At 39.4% G+C, this 19,160-nt stretch overlaps 1 protein-coding gene across 1 annotated transcript in view; it reads right to left on the bottom strand.

Moving 5' to 3' along the window:
* ZNF445 (zinc finger protein 445) overlaps positions 1 to 15,783 on the bottom strand; it is a 44,179-nt gene extending 28,396 nt beyond the window's left edge. The window contains exon 1 of the mRNA XM_031019846.2: positions 15,662 to 15,783. The gene's annotated coding sequence lies outside the window, so the exon portion shown is untranslated. The remainder of the gene's footprint in view (positions 1 to 15,661) is intronic.
* Between the last annotated feature and the right edge of the window lie 3,377 nt (positions 15,784 to 19,160).

The raw sequence follows: 19,160 nt of genomic DNA, 5'->3' as shown, positions 1-19,160 counted from the left end.
CTAATTTGTCTGATATAAGGATTGCAACTCCAGCTTTCTTTTGGTGTCCATTAGCATGGCAAATGGTTTTCCACCCCTTCACTTTCAATCTGGGGGTGTCTTTGGGTCTAAAATGAGTCTCTTGCAGACAGCATATCGATGGGTCTTGTTTTTTTATCCAATCGGATAGCCTGTGTCTTTTCATTGGGGCATTTAGCCCATTTCCATTCATGGTAACTATTGAAAGATATGAATTTAGTGCCATTGTATTGCCTGTAAGGTGACTGTTAGTGTATATTGTCTGTGTTCCTTTCTGGTCTATGTTGCTTTTAGGCTCTCTCTTTGCTTAGAGGACCCCTTTCAACATTTCTTGTAGAGCTGGTTTTGTGTTTGCAAATTCCTTTAGTTTTTGTTTGTCCTGGAAGCTTTTTATCTCTCCTTTTTTCAATGACAGCCTAGCTGGATAGAGTATTCTTGGCTGCATATTTTTCTCATTTAGTGCGCCTTTTTGATTTCAACTTGGTTAGATTTTAGTTCTTTTATTTCTCCACAAAGGGTTTCTTTAATAACTTCCATACTTTTTTCAAGTGCAGCTAGTATCTTTAAAATCATCATTCTGAATTCTAGTTCCAACATCTTACTAATGCCTGTATTGATTAGGTCCCTGGCAGTCCCTTGTTCTTTTTTTTGAGGTGATTTTTTCCGTCTTGTCATTTTGTCCAGAGGAGAATAGATGAATGAGAGAACAAAATGCTAACAGGGTAACAACGTCCCCAGAAAATATATACTAAACAAGTCAGAAAAGACGTGAAACTGGGGGAAAAGAGAAAGAAAGGTAAAAGAAAAAGATAAAAACAAACAAAACAAAAAAATAACTGAGTATGATCAAATATGATCAGGCTGGTGCATAGATCACTGCCACACACTAGATTTTGGGTGTATTTTGGTCTGTTAGATGAAAGTGCCTCCCAAAATTTTAAAGAAAGAAAAATATAGTAAGGAACTTTAACAACCCACTTACATCAATAGATAGATCATCCAAAAAAAAAATCAAAGAAAGAGTGGATATGAGTGACACCTTAGACCAGATGGATCTCAAGATATATTCAGAATATTCCATCCCAAAACAGTAGATATACATTCTTTTCAAGTGCACATACATTCTCCAGAGTAGATCATATGTTCGTCCGCAAAACAAATTTCAACAAATTCAAAAAGATCCAAGTTATACCATGTAACTTTTCTGACCACATGCTATGAAACTAGAAATTATATACAAGAAAAAATCTGGAAAGAACACAAATACATGGAAATAACATGTGAGTAAACAATGAATGGATCAACCAAGAAATCAAAAAAGAAATAAAAAAAATACATGGGGGAAAATGGAAATGAAAACACAACAGTCCAAAATCTTTGGGATGCAGCAAAAGCTTTTCTAAAATGGAAGTTAATAGTAATACAAGCATACCTCAACAATGAAGAAAAATCTCAGGCAAAAAACTTAACCTTACACTTAAAGCAAAATGAAGATTAAAGAAAATCTAAAAGAAGAAGGAAAGAGGAAGGAAATAATAAAGATTGGAGCAGAAATAAATGAAAATGAAACAAAAAACCCCCAAAACAGATCAATAAAATAGGGACCTTGTTCTTTGAAAAGATCAACAAAATTGATAAACCTTTATCCAGACTCATCGAGAGAGAGAGAGAGTACTCAAACAAACTCAGAAATGAAAGAGAAACAACACCACAAAAATACAAAGGATTATAAAAGAAAAATTATATCCCAACAAACTGAACAACCTAGAAGAAATGGATAATTTCCTAGAAACATGAAACCTCCCAAAACTGAATCAGGAAGAAATAGAAAATTTAAACAGACCAATTACCAGAAATGAAATTGTTCAGTAATCAAAAAACTCCCAATAAACAGAAGTCCAGAACCAGATGGCTTCACAGGGGAATTCTACCAAACATTTAAAGAAGACTTCATATCTATTCTTTTCAAACTATTCAAAAAAATAGAAAAGGAATGAAAGCTTCCAAATTCACTCTATGAGACCAGCATTACCCTGATATCAAAACCTGATAAATACGCCACTAAAACAGAGAACTAAAGGCCAGTATCCCTGATGAACACGGATACACAAGTCCTCAATAAAATACTAGCAAACTGAATCCAACAACACATTAAAATAATCATTCACCACGAACAAGTGGAATTTATTCAAGGGTGATTCAATATTCACAAATCAATCAATGTGATACATCACATCAACAAGAGAAAAAATAAAAACCATATGATCATTTCAATAGATGCAGAAAAAATTTGTGACAAAGTACATACTTTTTGATGAACATCCATTCATCAAAAAAAAAAAAAAAGCCCACAACAAAGTAGGTGTAAAGGGAACACACCTCAACATAATAAAGACCATATATGAAAAACCCACAGCTAACATACTTAACGGAGAAAAACTGAAAGCTTTCCACCTAAGATCAGGAACAAGACAAGGAGGTCCACTCTCACTACTTTTATTCAACATAGTACTGCAAATCCTAGCCACAGCAATCAGACAAAAAAAGGAAAAAAAAAAACATCCAAATCATTAAGAATGAAGTAAAACTTTCACTATTTATGGATGACAATATTATATATATAAAAAACCCTAAAGACGCCATAAAAAAAAAACTACTAGAACTGATAAATGAATTCAATAAGGTTGCAGGATACAAGATCACTATACAGAAAAATCCACTGCATTTCTATACACTAATAATGAAGCAGCAGAAAGAGAAATTAAGAAAGCAATGCCAAGGTGTCTGGGTGGCACAACTGGTTGGGCATCCAACTCTTGGATTCAGCTCAGGTCACGATCTCAAGGTTGTGAGATCGAGCCCCACATGGGGCTCCACACTCAGCATGGAGTCTGCTTGAAATTCTCTATCCTCCTCCCTTTGCCCTTCCCGCTTGAGCGCTCTCTCTCTCCCTCTCTCTAAAATAAATCTTAAAAAAAATGAAAATAATCCTATTCACAACTGCACCAAAAATAATAAAATACCTAGAAATAAAGTTAACCAAGGAGATGAAAGACCTGTACTCTGAAAACTATAAAACACTGATGAATGAAATTGAAGATAATACAAATGGAAAGATATTCCATGCTCATGTTTTGGGAGAACAAATTTTTTTAAAATGTGGATATTATGCAAAGCAATCTTCACACTTAATACAGTTCTTATCAAAGTACCAACAGCATTTTTCAGAGAACAAACAATCCTAAAATGTGTATAGAACCACAAAAGACCCTAAGGAGCCAAAGTAACCTTGAAAAAGAACATACTGAAGGTATCACAATTCCAGATTTCAAGGTACACTACAAAGCTGTAGTAATCAAAATAGTTGGTTCTCACACATAAAACAAACAGATCAATGGAGCAGAAAAGAAAACCTAGAAATAAACCCATGATTATATGGTCAATTGATCTTCGACAAAGGAGGAAAGAATATGCAACAGGAAATAGTCTCTTCAACAAATGGTGCTGGGAAAACTGGACAGCCACATGCAAAAGACTGAAACTGGTCCACTTTCTTACACCATACACAAAAATAAACTCAAAGTGGATTAAACACCTAAATGTGAGACCTGAAACAAAAATCCCACAAGACAGCCCAGGCAATAATTCTCTGAAATTGGCCATAGCAACATTTTTCTATGTAGGTTTCCTGAGGCAAGGGAAACAAAAGCAAAAATAAACTGTTGGTACTACATCAAATAAAAGGTTTCTGCACAGCAAAGGAAAAAATCAACAAAATTAAAAGACAATCTACTGAATGGAAAAAGATATTTGCAAATGACATATCTGATAAAACATTAGTATCCAAAATATATAAAGAACTGATAAAACTCAACACCAAAAGAAAAGGAAATAATCCAACTTGAAAACAGGCACAAGGCATGAACAGACATTTCTCTAAAGAAGACATCCAGATGGCCAACAGACATATGAAAAAATGCTCAACATCACTTATCTTCAGGGAAATGCAAATCATTACCACATGAGATATCACCTCACATTTGTCAGAATGGCTAAAATAAAAAACACAAGATATAACAAATGTTGGCCAGGATGTGGAGAAAAAGGAACCCTCATGTACTGTTGATAGGAATGCAAACTGGTGCAGCCACTCTGGAAAACAGTTTGGAGGTTTCTCAAAAGATTAAAAATAGAACTACCATATAGTACAGTTAATTCCACTATGGGGTAGTTATCCAAAGAATACAAAAACACTAATTCAAAAAGATATATATGCACCTCTATGTTTATTGCACTGTTATTTACAATAGCCAAATTGGGGAAGCAATCCAAGTGTCCATCAAAAGATGAATGGATAAAGATGTGGGATGTGTGTGTGCCTGTATGTGTGTGTGTATATATATACACACACAATAAAATATTACTCAGCCATGAAAAAAGAATGACACTTGGCATTTGCAACAAGTTGGATGGATCTAGAGAATATAATATTAAGTGAAATAAGTCATTCAGAGAGAGACAAATACCATATGATTTCACTCATGTGGAATTTAAGAAATTAAAAAAAAAAATGAGCAGAGAAGAAGACACCAAAAAACCACACTCTTAAATAGAGAATTGATGGTTACCAGAGGGGAGGTGGGTGGGGAAATGAGTAAAATAAGTGAAGGCAATTAAGTGTGCATTTATGATGAGCACTAAGTAATGTATAGAATTGCTGAATCACTATATTGTACACCTGAAATTAATATAACAGTGTATGTTAATTATAGTGGAATTAACCTTTTACAAAAGGTACCCATATAGGAAAGGAAAAGAAGAAATGGAACAATTTCTATTCACAAATGACATGATATAGATATAGGAAATCGTTAAGTACTCCACTAAAAGCTATTAGAACTAAAAAAGAGCTCAGCAAGATTGGAGGATATGAGACCAATTTGCAAAAATTAATGGTATTTCTATAGCAGAAATGAACAAATCAAAAATAAAATTAAGAAACAATATATACTTATAATATTTATAATCACATGAAAAATAAAATACTTAGGAATGAATTTTCAAAGAAAAAAACGAAACTTATACCCTGAACACTACATTGTTAGAAGAAATTAAGGATTTAAGTAAATGGAAAGACACTCTGTTCATGGATCAGAAAACAAAATATTGTCAAATGACAGTACTCCCAAATTACATGAAGATTCAATGCAATCCCTATTAAAATCCCATCTGGCTTCTTTATAGAGATTGAAAAACTAATCCTAACATATGAAAACTGAAGAGGCCCAGCATACCCAACAAGATCTTGAAAAAGAATAAACTGGAAGACACACTCCTAATTTCAAAACTTACTTCATAAAGCAGCAGTCACCAAGAAAGTGTGGTGCTGGTATAAGCACAGACACAGAGATCAATTAAACAGAATTAAGAGTCCCAAAATAAACCCATATATCTATGGTCAATTTATTTTTGACAAGGGTGCCAAGACCACTGAAGGGGGAAAGAATAGTTTTTTCCACAAATGGTGCTGGGACAACTGTAAGTTTACATAAATAAGAATGAAGTTGGACCCTTACATAAGGCAATATACAAAAATTAACTCAAAATTAACTGCAGACCTATCGAAGGACAAAGGAATGGATAAAGAAGAGGTGGTATATATATAACGGATTATTACTCAGCCATCAAAAAGAATGGAATCTTGCCATCTGCAACAACGTGGATGGAATTAGAGTGTATTATGCTAAGCAAAATAAGTCAGTCAGAGAAAGACAAATACCATACGATGTCACTCATATGTGGAATTTAAGAAACAAAACAGATGAGTATAGGGGAAGGGAAGGCAAAATAAAATAAGACGAAATCAGAGAGGGAGATAAACCATAAGAGACTCTTAACTATAGGAAACAAACTGAGGTTTGCTGGAGGGGAGGTGGGCGGGGGGATAGAGTAAATGGGCGATGGGAGTTAAGGAAGGCACTTGATATAATGAGCACTGGGTGTTATACGCAACTGATAAAATCACGAAATTCTACCTCTGAAAATAATAATACACGATATGTTAATTAAATTGATTTTAAGTAAATTAATTAACTGCAGACCTAAAGGTACTAGCCAAAACTACAAAACTGTTATTAGAAAACATAATACTTAGTGACACTGGATTAGGTAATGCATTCTACCAAATACATATCAAAAGCACATGCAAATAAAATTAAAAATAGAGAAATTGCACTTCATCAAAATTTAAATCTATTGTGCTTCAAAGGACATATGAGGAAAGTGAAGAGACAAGCCACAGACTAGGAAAAATATTTGAAAATCACATATCTTATAAGGGATTTGTATCTAGAATACATAAAGAACCCTTACAATTCAATAATAAAAAGACAAATACTGTTAAAATTGGACAAAGCATCTGAATAGATATTTCTCCAAAGAAAATACAAAAATGAGGGCGCCTGGGTGGCTCAGTTGGTTAAGAGACTGCCTTCGGGTCAGGTCATGATCCTGGAGTCCCTGGATCGAGTCCCGCATCCGGCTCCCTGCTCGGCAGGGAGTCTGCTTCTCCCTCTGACCCTCCCCCCTCTCATGTGCTCTCTCTCTCATTCTCTCTCAAATAAATAAATAAAATCTTTAAAAAAAAAAAATACAAAAATGACTGAAACACACACAGGATACTCAACATTAGTCATCAGAAAAGGGCAGATCAACACCACCCTTCACACCTACTCGGATGGCCAGAGTCAAATGTCTGAAAATAACATGCGTTGATAAGACTGGGGAGATAACAGAACACTCACGTGCTGCCACATTAGAAAACAGCCTGGCAATTTTTCAGTAAGTTAAACATGCTTTACTACTTGCAACTGCATATATCCATGGAGATACAAATATATACATATATATGTATATACATACACACACACACACACACATCTCCAAGATAAATGAAAAGACAAGTCCACAAAAAACTTGTACATAAATGTTCATAGCAGCATTATTCATAACAGTCAAAAGGAAAAAATAACCCGAATATTCATCAAGAATTTCAAATTTAGGGGCGCCTGGGTGGCTCAGTCGTTAAGCGTCTGCCTTCGACTCAGGTCATGATCCGGGGGTCCTGGGATCGAGCCCCTCATCGGGCTCCCTGCTCTGTGGGAAGCCTACTTCTCCCTCTCCCACTCCCCCTGCTCGTGTTCCCTCTCTCGCTGTGTCTCTCTCTGTCAAATAAATAAAATCTTTACAAAAAAAAAAAGAATTTCAAATTTAATATCATACAGTTCTTCATATATTGGTATCCTCTTAAAGTTAAAAAAAAAGTGTACTATAGCTTTACCTCCTTTTTGGTACACATTCTTCACAATCCAGGAATAAAGAGAAATTTATAGCAAATGTGACATCAAATGGTAAAGACATTAATAGCCTTGCAATTAAAATCAGGAACAATCATACAATATAATACTAGCCAATGCAATTAGACAAAGAAAAAAGAAAGAAAGAAGAAAGAAAGAAAGAAGAAAGAAAGAAAGAAAGAAAGAAAGAAAGAAAGAAAGAAAGAAAGAAAATACACAGAGAACTGTTAGAAAAGGAGGATCAAAGATGGGGTGCCTGGCTGGCTCCGTTGGTAGAGCATGAGACCCTTGACCTTGAGGTTGTGAGTTCGAGCCCCATGTTGGGTGTAGAGATTACTTAAAAAATTTTTTTAAATGTTTTAAAAAGCTAATATTACTTAGAATGATAAACATCCATCTAAAAAAATCCAAGAGAATCAACTGAAAAACTGTCAGAACTAATATGAGAGATAATTAAGGAAGCTAAATATCAATCAATGTATAACAGTACTTCTCTAATATACCAGCAACAACCATTTAGAAACAGAACACAACAGCAACAACAAGAACAAAAACACAAAATACCCAGAAATAAAGCTCATTAAAAATGTATACAACCTTAATGGGGAAATAGTAAACTGACAAAAAATAAAACAGACCTGAAAAAGTCTTAAGTATAGGAAATCTAATATTTCCAAGATGTCAATTCTTCTTAAATTAACATAAAAAGTCTATAAAATCACAACAAAACCCAATATAGCCCTTTTCCATAGTTGATAAACATATTCTACAATTCATACAAATTAGTAAAGGCCAACAATAGTGAAGACAACTTTTTTTTTTTTTAAGATTTTATTTATTTGACAGAGAGAGACACAGTGAGAGAGGGAACACAAGCAGGGGAGTGGGAGAGGGAGAAGCAGGCTTCCCGCTGAGCAGGGAGCCTGATGTGGGGCTCGATCCCAGGACCCCGGGATCATGACCTGAGCTGAAAGCAGACACTTAACGACTGACCCACCCAGGTGCCCCTGAAGACAACTTTTTAAAGGTGGGAAGATTTGTTCTACCACACAATACAGCTTATTATAAAAATATAGTAATTAAAAGTGAGTACTACTGAAGGAATATACAAACTACAGATAAAAGGAACAGTACAGAACCCAGACAAAGATCTGGCATATGACAGAGGCAGCATTATACGACAGTAGGAAGGACAGATAATTCAATGACCTGCACTGGGACAACTGGCGAGGCAAATAAAAGTAAGATTACACACAAAATGAATTCCTAAGACTTAACTTCAAAAACGAAAGAGAGAGCCAGAACCTTGGGGCAAGCAAGGATTTCTAAAGAACATAAAAGGAAAAGTGATATATGATGACAGTATTTGAAAATCTCTTGACCAGAAAAAAGAACACAAACATGCACCAGTGACAGAAATGTAAATTTATACAACCACAAGGAAAGGTAGTTGGAAAGTCTCTAGCAAAACTAAAAAGTCACATTACTTAGGCTCCAGAAATTTCACTTCCAGGAAATCTCCCTGGAAAAACACTTAGAGAGGTATATACACATTTACATAAGTGTTCACTAGAGTACTCTTTGTAATAACACAATATTGGAAATAAATGACTTGTTCATCAATAGAGCTAAATAAAAGTGTAGCACTTCCTAGGATGAAACACCTAGCACAACGGTTTAAAAGATTGTACTAGACCCTTAAGCATTAACATTATTGTTTCACTGTTGGCTGGGTGCTCAGGCTGTGCAGCCAAGGTTGAAAAGCAGGTAAATGCTACTCACAGAAGAGATCGGAGCATGATTCTAAGTTGCTGAGACCCGACAACATATATACTAGGCTTAAGCAGTACAATATTTACTTACGGCAAGAGAAAAGAGAAAGAGTGCACAAGATTCAACCTTGTGTAATCCACTGGGTCCCCCATGAACAGCAGATCCACTTCACAGGCAATGTGGTACAGATGGTGTGGAGACAAGCACTACACTTCATGCTGCAGTATGACCCTCAACCCCTTGCCCGTGAGGTCTGAAATACAGAAAGGCGGGATGGGCCTACGGGTCACATGCATTAAGGCAGAACAAAGGGGTATGCATTGAGCAATGAACAGAGAAAGTCCCTGACAAGGCAACAAGCTCAGAGTGCTCTTTATCTCTTTGCAAAGAAATGTTCCCAGCTCAAGGCCACTCTTATGCTGGTATGCAAGAGAGGAGAAGGTGCTCTTGACGACGGTTCCCATCAATGACAAAAACATACGTTAAGATGAAAAAAAAAAAATCCTAGATATAATTGTAGAAAAAACTTAAAATCATATACATGTGTATATAAGTGTATGTACGTGTGAAATACATAAGTACTCAAAGGAATTTAAAATGGCTTGGAAGGATTCATAAAAACTCTTACTGAATATAGGAGTGGAGAATTTGAGAACAGTAGTTAAAGGAGCCTTTAGTTTATTTATAGTGATTTGATCTTTTGTGTGTGTGTGATTTGATTTTTTTTTAATGTAACATTTGCGTACTAGGTCTCTTTTCTTTAAGAGTGCATGTAGAGGAGGGGAGGAGAATAGCAGAGGAGTAGGGGACCCTATTTTCATCTGGATCCATGAATTCAGCTAGATAGCTATCAAATCATTCTGAACACCTGTGAACTCAACCTGGGATTTAAGAAAAGAATTGCTGCAACTCTACAAATAGAAAAGTGCCACTTTTTGCAAGGTAGGAGGGGTGAAGTGAATCTGAGGCAATTTATTGGAAGATAAACCATGGGAGGAGAGAGCCTCCATAAGCCAGCTAAGGGAAAATGATACAGCAGCAGCGGGCAAAATCTGAACTTTTAGAAGTCTGCTCCAGTGAGGGAAGTCCCTGCCTGAAAGGCACTCAAGTGGTGAAATGGGGTGGAATCCTGGGTGGGACAGTGTGGTCTGAGGATCCCCAGGGTCACAGAATGAATGGAGGTGCCTGAGTGCAGCAGAGCTCCCACAAATCGGAGTGGGGAAGCCAGCTGCAATCAGCAAGCCCAGGATTGGGCTCTCAGTTGGGTTTGCCATAAACCACGAAGTGGGGCACGATTGGTGGAATGCTCTCTGAACAGGGGCCCATCAAACCGCAGAACAAGGGCAAGACCCTACCCCTTCCCCGGGGAGTGCGGAGTGGGTGCATGCACCAGCAGCAACCAACCCCCGAGCAGGGGCCCTGCAAGCAGCAGAATCCCAGCAAGACTCTCACCCTTCCAGGAGGAGCAGTGTGGACGTGCAAGGCAGGACTCTATAGGGCTTCGAAATTTGAAACAGGGCAGTGTGTCTGAGATAAAAAACGCTTGGTCACAGGCTGGGTGAACACAGAGTGAGGTTGAAACTGGGAAGACAAAAATGATTGCTTTTCCCTGAAAGCGCACTGAATGTGGGGGTCCTTATCTTTCAGCTCTCCGGCTGGAGATCAGAGCGCCGCAATTTTTATTTTCATCCTCTAACAATGCTCACAAATGATGCTCATCTTCCCCTGAAACCACCCTCCACCTGCCACCATCACCTAGTACATTTAAATAAATCACTACCTTCACCCAGAAGCCTTCCCCTCTTTGTAGTACCTATTCAACATCCTCCTATTCAGTACCTATTCAGCATCTTCCAGACTCAGCCAATGCTATCAGGACAGACAAAAAATAATGACTAAACACAGACGGAAAGAGGCTCACACCAGAAAGCACGCTGCCATCCCGCTAACAGAAAGAAACTACACTCTTGCTCTCAGGGCATGAAAAGTCAAATAAAGGACTACATTAAGGATCATGCACGCTGAGGAGTCTGCTCAAGTTCTGTCAGAGAAATGAAGCCTTGCTGTGAAAACTAGGGGAGAAAAAGAAGAGTAAGTATTTGAGAAAACAAAAGCAAAGGAAAAGGAGGGAAATGATAAAGTAAGTGGCTGAAGGCCCACAGACAGACTTGAAGACCAGCAACAACAAAAGAAGGCTGAGAGGAAACAGTGCTTCAGGAGCAAGAGGGGCAGGCTCCAGCCTTGCTGAGCCCCAGCAGCACAAACAGGTAGCAGAAACAACTGCTCAGAAGGAAGCTGAAAGTCAAGAGAAAGAGGGACAGAGACTTTCCCCGAGAAACTTGTAGGACAGACTGGAGAAGAGAAAGAAACTGAAGTATGAAAGAACTGGAAAGCTGCTCAGGTGACCAGAAACCTGGCAGTGAGCCTAAAGAGAATGAACTTGAGGCCAGAGACAAATATTTTGAAGAAATGCATCCACCAGGAAATGTAAGCAGCAAGACCTATCTCAGGAAATGGAGACCCACAGTGCAATTAGCACCAAAAATAAGCCTCCAAGCAGACCTGTTCTTAAGCAGCTGTTACAGAAATGTTTGAAGAGATCAGTGAAGTATCTGGACAGAGGTGATGAGAAGACTGACAGACAGGAAACTGAGGGCAAAAGCCAGGAATTTGGCAAAGGATTTCAGGCCTTCAACCAAAGAAGGGGTTAGTCCAGCTTCTGCAACCATGAACCCAGAGAAGACCCCCAGGGCCTACTGGATTCTGGATGAAAGATCCAGAGCACAGTAAGGACATGGGGGCCAGTGAGCTGAACCTGCACGGTTAAATTCAGGTATCCTAATGCCTCAGGGCTTCTCCATGTCCCAACTAGCTTTTGAGAACAGAAGAAAAACTTCACTCATCCCAGGCCTAGGAGGAAACCTGAGCTCATCAGGCTTCTTCTCCCAGAGCTTCATACCTTAACCCCAGTCTCAATCCCACAATGAAAATGGCTTTGTAAAGAACAGGGAAAATCCCAAGCAATTATCTGGCCATTTCTCAAGGACATTCCCATCTTTCCTTCCTTCTTTCCTGCCTGCCTGCCTTCCTTCCTTTGCATCCTTCCTCCCTCCCTCCCTCCCTCCCCCACACCTCCTCCCTCCCTCTCTTTCCTTCTTTATCTTTTGTCATTTTGCTTCTTCAACTCATACACAATGTGATTTTATTTTCTTTTAAAATCCTCATTAAGCAGTCTCTTACTCTTGTGTTTTTCCTACCATTGTAAGGGTACATATGCTTTATTTCATACGCTGGTAAGGAAACAAGAAAGACTGCTTCCAGTACATAATTGGAATGTTACGTTATACTTAAATATATCAATTAAGAAATGACTGTCTGTCCTCAAACCTAGCACCCCAAACTTGGTTTCTCCATACCATTCTCCAATAAACGGAACTAGGGCTCTTTGGAGAAGTGGTGGTCTCCAGGGCTGGGGAAGGGAAGATACAACATGAGTATTCTGTGGTGCCAGAAAGTCAGGGAAAGACAACAAAAAGGATGTGGGCACTTCAAGAGGCAACAGGAGTCAACTGCAAAGAGATCCCAATGGCCAAGGCTAGAATAATTTAAGCAACAAAATAAGTAATATCAGCACTGCATCATAGCTCAAAGAATACATACCCAACATCACACACTGATATAACTAACTGAATAAATAAAACAAAGGGAAACAAGACACAACTCTTCCTCAGAAAGTATTCCAATTAATAACTGCAGAGGGAATAACAGAAATGAAAGCCATCATTAGACCATTACACTAATAAGATCCACCAGGAAGTATTAAAGAGGCACATTCTGCATGGAGCCCTGGGTGTTATACGCAAATAAGGAATCATGGAACACTACATCAAAAACTAATGATGTAATGTATGGTGATTAACATAACATAATAATAATAATAATAATAATAAAAAGATCCACCAGGAAGGCTAATTAGTGGGTGAAAGTTAAGGAGAAACAGGATATTGTTATGCAAGGTCTCAAAGTATCTTCCCCCAAATAATCATTAGTTACAAAGAGAAAGACAGTATCTTTACAGTGGTGACACGTGGCAGACACCACTAGATCAAAATTAATATCAACAGTAGTAAGACATATCAACACCATCCTCAATTGAAGCAGGAGAAAACGTCCGACAAAACCAAAGTGAGAGGCATTAAAAATACCAGCACAACATACTTCAAAAGCGTCAAGGTCGCAAAAAACAAGGGAAGATGGAGAGAATGTCATATACTAAAGGAAAACAAGGAGACATGACAACTAAATGGAATGAGGGATTCTAGACTGGATCCTGGAAAAGAAAAAGGTCACTAGTGAGAAACTGATGGACTCTAATTAAAGTCAGCAGTTTAATTAATAGTACTGTGCCACTGTAAATTTCTTAAGTTTGATGACTGTACTATGGTTTTGCAAGATGTTAACTTTAGGTAAACTGAGTAAAGAATATAAGGGAACTCTGTACAATTTCTGCAACCCCCTGTATGTCTACAATTACTAAAAAAAAAAAAAGGTTTTTTGAATTGAGGAAGCGTGTTATCGTTTTTTTCTGATTTATTTTTTTAGCTTAAAAATTAACTTGACAATCAAAGATACCATATACTGTCATTCTTATCTCCAATTTAGAGTCATTCTTTTATTAACTTAACAATATCTATTGAGCACCTACTGTGCCCCAGGCACTAAGGTCTCTGTAGTGAATGAGACTAACTAACTAACTAACTAAATAAATAAACAGAAATACTGCCTTGCAGAGCTCATAGGAAGACAGACAACGAAGTGAAGAAAACACAGGTATGTTAGTGTCCAGAGCGATGCAGTATAATAAAACAAGGAAGAAGGCTAAAAGCTTTAAGATGAGGGAAGGCAAAGTTTAAGCTCAAAAATTCAATCTTGTACAGCACATGATTCACCTGAGGGAGCTCGTTCAGAGCACTTCTGATACAAAAATACTGAAGACTGCCAAGTAAGATTAAGTTACAGTTACTATACGTTACGTATATTTACTCTGGAGCAACTCTCCGATATCACAGAATGCTTATGATGCACTAAGACTTCCTCGACACCAGGAGCCACAGAAAACTTAAAGTGGCATAGTTAATATTTTTGATGCTGTTCTCAGTTTCCTTTATAAGTCTGTATTGAAGTTTATCTTCAAAACATTCCCATCATTTCGACCAAAGGAAGGATTACGGCTTTTAACCAGAATTTGTCTGCCTTTCTCCAGCATTAACATGACATGTAAGAGCACCCTCATTCATCAGACCCTCAATACACACACAGATGCACACACGTCCACCCAGTTAAAAGTTCTCTGAAATTCCTTCATCAAATTACAACTAAAACCACTCACTGACATTTCCCTGCAAACCATGTACCTAATACTAATGAGTTTTCCCTCTTGAACTACAAACAGTTTGAAACAGGATGGTGTTCTTTCCTGGCCACCACTTTTAACCTAGAAGGAGACCATTCTCTGGTTTCCGAGGCCTATGGAAGTCTGAGGCAGTACAGTGGTTTTAAGTTAGAGCTGTACCTTCTGTTTAAAAACTCCCCTTTATTAAAACAAAATCTGTAAAAATATATATATATATTACAAAAATAAAAACTTCCTTTTTATATACTTCGCTTTCATTTTGAAAAGAGACAATCACCCTAATAAACAAGACTTTGCTATTTTTCTGCACAAAGGTCATTTGTTGAGCATTTACAGCTTTATGTAATGTGTACTACGGAAAATAAACTGAAAACGAAATGTTTTCTTGTCATTATACTCTCAGAAATATGTCTTAGTGATGCCATGATGCTGGCACCAATTTTGACCACCATGTGAACAAATGCATTCCGCAGGTTTAAAGTATAACTTTCAAGAAGCAAGAGTAGGAATGTACTTAATGGCACCGAATGATGCCACACTTTAAAATGGTTAAAATGGTAAATTTTATTGTATCCTATGGTAAATCTATGTATATCTTAGCACAGTATTTCTGTATCACCATAATACTAAAAGACGTTTTTAAAAAGCAATGGTATGATCCAATTTCGTAATAAATAAATACATATGTTTATGTATACGAGTCTGCATAAATATGAACAAATTTTAAAGTGTCAGGAAGCATCCAGACGAAACTATTTGCGGACTGCGGCTACTCTTACTTTTCTGGCACTCACCCGCGTCATCTAATCGTCCATAATGAGTACGCTTTGTTTGCATAACTGGGAGAAAGGATAAAGCGCAGAAGCCATTACTCCCAACTCTGCCCCGGGCCGCAAAGCGCTTCCAAATACGCGCCTCACCGAGGCTGGCATCGGATCCCCGGCTAGACCACCCGCCCCGGGCGCAGCCTCCAGGCTGGGCCTCAACCGGCCCCCCGCCCCCTTACTCTCAGCCCGGGAGGGGCCGAACGCCCCCGCCGCCCTCCCGAACCCTGCGCCGGCCAGCGGCCCCCGACTGCCCCGCGCCCCGCCCGGCCGCTCACCGACTCCCCAGGCCCCCGACAGTCGGTCCTCCGGCCACACCACCTGCCCAGGGCCCCCAGCTCCGCGCCGGTCTCTCGGTCGGCGCGGGTCGCGCAGGCGCGCCGCCGCCCCGGGCCTCGGCGGCCTCTCTAGGAAGCTGGGAGGGCCAACGTCTCGGCTTCTCCCTGGCGCCAGTGCATTGCTGGCGGGTCTGTGAGCACCTGGCTGGTCTCCAACACCCCCCGCTCCCCGCCGCAACGGCCTGGGCGCCTGCCCTCCACTCGCCAATGCCCTGTCAGGCTCCAGAGCTCTATGGGCCTTGCCCGATTTGACCACATCCCTTCCAACGTGTGTGCCCCCCCACCGCCCACCCCGGGAAGAATAGGATCCAAAACTAGGGGTCAAAATAGGGAGCACTGAGTTCTAGCTGACTGGTTCTGGCCAAAGGGAGAGCTGTTAAGGGGGCCACTCATTACTCCAGGAGGGCCTCTTCCCTCATCACCACCACGTCTAGGGGTACTTGCTGATTTCCAACCACAGGCGCGCAAAACTGTACCTTCCCATGGCTTCCAGTTGTTTTCTCCCCGAACAACATTCAACTGAGTACATTTTATTTTATTTTATTTTAAAGATTTTATTTATTTATTCATGAGAGACAGAGGCAGAGGGAGAAGCAGGCTCCCCGTGGAGCAGGGAGCCCGATGCGGGACTCGATCCCAGGACCCTGGGATCATGACCTGAGCGAAGGCAGACGCTTAACCGACTGAGCCACCCAGGCGTCCCACAACTGTGTACATTTTAAAGATCTTATTGGCTTTTATTCAGCAGTGCACCAATTGGGCAGCATCCAGTCTAGCAGACAGAAAGAAAAGAGCTGGAAAAACTATACAAGGCTAGAGATTTGACTGGCAGAAGGGAACAGGAAAAAAAAAATTGTATTAGGCAAAAGGGTAGACTGGTTATTTGCAATGTGACTTTCCTTATAGGGGATGCCAGGGTTTTATCAGGCCGATTACTTAACTCATGATAATCAGGAAAATCTTGATCGACTTATTAAAGACAACAGGCCCCAAATGGAGTTGCTTATGCTAAGAGAAAAACAAAACCAAAAAACCAAAAAAACAAAACAAAACAAACAAACCCACAAAAACCTTCAGGAGTGAGCCTATGAGGAAGGAAAAAGGAGACAAATCTTTATTTAGGTTTGCAAACCAGGAGGGGCAACCCAACTCAGTTGGCGTGCCCGTCTGAAGAGGACGAGGGGAGGTGGTATTTTTAAAGCTTAAAACCACACTCGAGGAAAAAATTCAGTTGGTATGGGTTGCTCAGTGATGGGTTGACCTTTTTGGCTCAGTATTGTGCGACAGGGGAACTTTTCAGGTATCTAAACCTCAAGATGCTTATCATGATTCCAAGAAATGTCTGCTCTTCTAAAGACTCCACAAAACAGTGGCTGTTGCAAGATGGGGTCAGAGTTGTCAACCCTTCCCTGGCCCCCTTTCTTCTGCCACCTCATGTCACCAAACTGGAACTTAGTTACAATTTTGGCTATCCCAGAAAGGGAATCTTAAAGCAGTCAATCAGGAATTTCCTGATCAGCATTAGTTACATAATCTGCCTGATAAAAACCCCTGCCATCCCCTATAAAGAAAGTAGCCTTGTAATAACCAATCCACCTTTTTGTCTAATGTAACATCCTTGTTTTTGCTCCCTTCTGTCTATAAAATGAATTGCCTTGTATAACTCTCTGAAGCTTCTTTCTATCTGCTACACTGGGTGCTGCCTATTTATGAGTCACTGAATAAAGCCAATAGGATCTTTAAAATTTGAATTTTGTTCTTTAACAGACTGGTTTCAGATTCCATGTCTGGGAGACCAAAATGTAAGTAAGTCACCAAAACTGTAAGTAAATTAAGTCTCATTTTGATGATGTGGGGCATAGCATAAGCAACTCCGTTTTGGTGTTCTTGTGTTGTCTTTAACAGTTACCCCATTTAAATCAGACTCTCAGCCTAATTGAGAGATGTGAACAAAAATTTAACGCATTAGCACTACTCCCAGCTACTACTCTAGAATCCTCAAAGTTTTTGCTGAATCTCTGTGTGGTAATCATAGGCCACGATGTCAGGTTCACATTCTTTAAATTGGTTATTCTTTGTAACTTTTCTGACATTATAAGATTAGGGAGATTATTCCCTTGGTGGTTAGTGGATGCAAGCATGCATTTAAAGCTTTTGAGTGAACAGAGTGCACCAGGCGGACTACTATGATTACTATAGGTAGAATGATTCCCAATGTCTGGAGTGCACTTTGGAATCGTCATGGTCCTCAAGACCCAAACCAGTCAGAGTCAAATAAATCAGAGAAAGACCCCACCGAAGGAGTCGCTTTCTTTTTTTTTTTTTAATGTTTTCAAAGATTTTATTTATTTATTTGAGAGAGAGAGAGAGAGCAAGAACACAAGCAGGGAGGAAGGGCAGAGGGAGAGGGAGAAGCCCCAATGCGGGGCTCGATCCCAGGACTTCAGGACCACGACCTGAGCCGAAGGCAGACGCGTAACCGACTGAGCCACCCAGGCACCCCTAGGAGTCACTTTCTTAAACCAATTGGCTGGGTCAGTGGTCTCATGTAGCTGAGACTCAACTTTCCCTAGAAACGTTCATCCAAGTGCAATAGCTGGTGTTGGCCACAGCACAAACACCTCCTTGCTCAGCTAAAATATAATGAAGGACTATCCTAGTATCAGGAACAACTTTCCCCAGAGAGCTTAGGGATTTTTGTTGGGCAGTTACTGCTTTAACAGTAGAGTCTGCAATATCTTCCGAGAGTTAAATAGAGGTTCATGATCATAGCCTCATTTGCACTTGCTCCCAGCCAGGGGAGTGAGGATCTGCCAAAAGAAGCAAATTCTGAATCATGACTGCCTTCTGGCAATTCCCATTTGTTTCAATAATGCAAGTTGAGGGGGATTGGCCAGTGAGATGTCTCAGTTTGATTGTGGGCAGTTAGGGGTACAATTAGATAACCCAAAAGGCACTGTCTGATTAAGTGCCAGCCACCTAGGCATTCATAAGCCCAAGAAATATGTTTTTCCTCAAAACCGCCACAGAAAATAATGATCCCTGCTAGGGCACACACTCTTCCCATGAAAGTATTATTATTAATGAGTTTATTCACTGGGATTTCTCATTTGCCCAGTTAAGCCTTGGATCAGTTAGGCTTTCATTGCACTTGGGAAGGTAATTTCCTGTTCTACAATAAAAGGTAGTTCTAAAGGCTTTGCGGAGGTGGGTGCATGTGGAGAAATTTGCAGTTCTAGGCTAGGGGCAGTTTATGTTTAGAAAATCGTAAGAACGTGGTGGTGAGAATGTACGGATTTTGTTTTTCTTCTTCTTCCTCTTCTTTTTTAAAATTAAATTCATTTATTTAACATATAGTGTATTATGAGGTTCAGAAGTAGAGTTCAGTGATTTATCAGTTCCACATAACATGAGTGCTCATTACATCAATGCCCATCAC

Source organism: Leptonychotes weddellii, chromosome 1, assembly GCF_054177405.1.
Source record: "Leptonychotes weddellii isolate Sample4059 chromosome 1, ASM5417740v2, whole genome shotgun sequence".
Lineage (NCBI taxonomy): Eukaryota > Metazoa > Chordata > Mammalia > Carnivora > Phocidae > Leptonychotes > Leptonychotes weddellii.
This window is presented reverse-complemented; position numbering and strand designations above follow the sequence as displayed.